We start from the raw sequence: 3,067 nt of genomic DNA on the forward strand, positions 1-3,067 counted from the left end.
CGCTACCCCATTAGTGTTCTATAGTACACATATCAAAGATTTTACGATATGACAGTTAGTACTCAGTACTTTAGGGTGAGGGAGAGAAGCAAGACAAAAAGCAATTGCAAATTATTTTTAACAGCAGAAAAGCTTTAAACACCTATAGATTTTTACATCATCTCATATTCTATTCCATAGTATTTGGAACAAAGTCTTATTTCAATCATTTCTATCTCTATGTTTTAAAATGCAGACATAGTGCAAACCATATAGTACAAAATATGCATTATTTAATACTCATTAAGTATAATAGCATCAGTAGGGATTATCAAAGAAAATCACACACAAAAGTCTAAAATTTTAGATAATTTTAAGGCTGCTAACCAGAGACTTTAGAAATTACATTTGTAAGACAAAAAAAAAAAAGAAAAAGTACAAAGAAACTAACTTCTCAGTGCCTCACACCCTTGAAGATAAAGTGTATGGCACTTTTACTATACTAATATTGCATTACAGCTGTGAATTTTAACTGGAATTACTTAAAGACATGAAATTCACTTAAGAGCAAGAACCAGTCAATTACAATGTTAAAATGAAATGGACCACTTCTTTCTTGGTAAATATACTGAAAATGTGACGTGTGGATAACTCACTAAAATTTTTTTCATTCATTTGTCGCCCACTGAAGTATCTTAAATTTTATCTTGTAAATATTCTACCTGTTATAACAATCTTATTTTAAGGCTTGTATAAGCTTTAATATTTTATTTAAAGATACTATTTTTTGTTTGATAAGAATGTCTTTATGAATAAAAAAAAAAAATCTTGTTATAAATGACAGAATAAACCTCCTGTAACAAAAATGTGACATTCTCTAAGCTTGTTAGAAATAAATCATGATGTATTAACTTAAAACTGTATCAATATTAAATAACATTTCTGTGATCAGTTTTCCACATAAAATTAATCAGGGAGAATTGGGCTTAGAATATAATTAGTCAGATTCAAATTCCCTAAAAACAAAGTTTTATTTCTTATAAACAGTTAAAAGTCAATTATCTTCCTTCACAATGCATTTAGACATTAAATATAAGCTTTTAAAAATATGCACAAACTATAAGTAAAGTACTTTTAAATGACTAAAAGGAATAAAAATACCAAAGTTTAATGTACAGAAGAATAGATATAAACAACCAAGGAAAGAGTAAATCTTTGGTGTTGAATTTATGAATAGCCCAAAATAAGTCACAAAGTTTTTTTCTACCTGTGTAAAAAAAAAAAAAAAAAGTGTCCTTTTCAAAGTTTGAGGCTATACACTGTACAACCCCCACAATTTTATGAATAAAGTTTTTAAAAATGTTGCCAATATTAAGTTCTTCCATACTTAAAATTAAAGGTCAGCAACATTCCAGTGGTTAGGGTGCATCAATTCTCAAAAACTAGTTACGATCCAACACTAGTAGTTCTTTTATCTGAGAAAAAACTTTTCAAAAGAAATACCTGCCCTATGCTAATTACTAGAAGAATGCAGGCCTCTACAATCCAAGGTTATTTAGATCCTTTGTTGGCTTAGGCCTTGAACTTCTCTCAAAAGGAAATGAATCTGAAAGTCGATGACAGACTTTAAAGTTTCTTAAATTGAAACACAGGCAGATACCATCTGGCTGAGAGCACTGACTCAGCTATCACTAGGAAACAAAGGTGGGTGTTTTCCGACTTCAAAATCAAAATACACGTTTTTATATGTGAAAGCAGAATGTTCATCCTTGATGCAAAATTTGTATGTCCCATTTTAGAAGGTTGTTTCTTCACTTTGTATAAAGCATTGTGATAAGGATCTCCAGATTGACAAATTACATCATAGTGACTACCAGCAATTGCCTTGAACTCTAGAGTGCACTTGATGACATGCATGATGTCCTAGTAGAGGCACTACTAGGCATAGCCAGGCAGTTTGAAGATGATCTATGCACGCCCAGGTAGGCTCCACCACCCAGCAGTGCCCCAGTGACCTGCAGCAGCTACCCAGCGCAGTGCTGTCATCATCCAGGGCATCCTGAGAGGCTATAGCGGCTCCTTAACAGAGCTGTGGGGAGACTAGGGTCAGGTCTACATTGACTGGTGCACAACAGACCTTTGCCCCTTATGGATGTCCCACGAAGACACACTGCAGTCTCTCTGAGCCTTGGAGATATTAGGGATGAGAAGCGATCCATTGGGTGTGGGTGAGGGGTGCTGAGGACCTAGGGCCAGGAACAAGCTAGGAAGGAAGACATCTGAGTTTTTAAAATGGATGGCTAATGTCCCTTAACTTATGTTGACAATATATACTCCATTTAAAAATCCAAAGGGGAGGGGAGCATAAAGATGGCAGAGGAATAGGACGGGAAGACCACTTTCTCCCTCACGAATTCCTCAAAAGAACATTTCAACGCCGAGCAAACTCCACAAAACAACTTCTGTAGGCTGGCAGAGGACATCAGGCAACCAGAAAAGCAGACCATTGTCTTCAAAAACAGGTAGGAAAAAATATAAAAGACGAAAAAGGAGACAAAGGAGGTGGGGAGGGAGCTCCGTCCCGGGAAGGGAATTTTAAGAAGAGAGGTTTCCAAACACCAGGAAACACTCTCCCTGCCGAGTTTGTGGAGAGCCTTGGAAACACAGAGGGCAACATAACAGGAAGGAAAAATAAAGAAATAATTAAAACCAAGAGATTACAAGCCCAACAGTAACTCCCCCAGCGGAAAAGCAGCACAGACGCCTGCATCCGCCATTGGGAAGTGGGGGCAGGACAGGGACGCGCGGGAGGCGCGGGCTGCAGTGCTTTGTAAGAATCGGGCAGGAACGCCCCACGCTCAACCAGAACGATCTAACTTGGGCTAGCAAACCAGACTGTGGGATAGCTACCACGCAAAAAACTCGAACATAAGACACCGCCAGGACCGAGCACAGAACAAAGGACGGAACAGAAAAAGCCGGTTGCAGACCATCCCCCGCCAGGGACAGGCAGCCAGAGCCGTAAGGGCTGGAAAGGGGCAACTGCAGACCCGGAGAGACTTTACTTACCTAACTGCAAGCAGGCTTC

The 3,067-nt window shown here is 38.2% G+C and overlaps 1 pseudogene; it reads right to left on the bottom strand.

The window, feature by feature from the left end:
• Positions 1–1,425: 1,425 nt before the first annotated feature.
• Positions 1,426–2,037, bottom strand: LOC138071454 (transmembrane emp24 domain-containing protein 7 pseudogene; annotated as a pseudogene).
• Between the last annotated feature and the right edge of the window lie 1,030 nt (positions 2,038–3,067).

The sequence above is a fragment of the Capricornis sumatraensis genome, chromosome X (assembly GCF_032405125.1).
Source record: "Capricornis sumatraensis isolate serow.1 chromosome X, serow.2, whole genome shotgun sequence".
Lineage (NCBI taxonomy): Eukaryota > Metazoa > Chordata > Mammalia > Artiodactyla > Bovidae > Capricornis > Capricornis sumatraensis.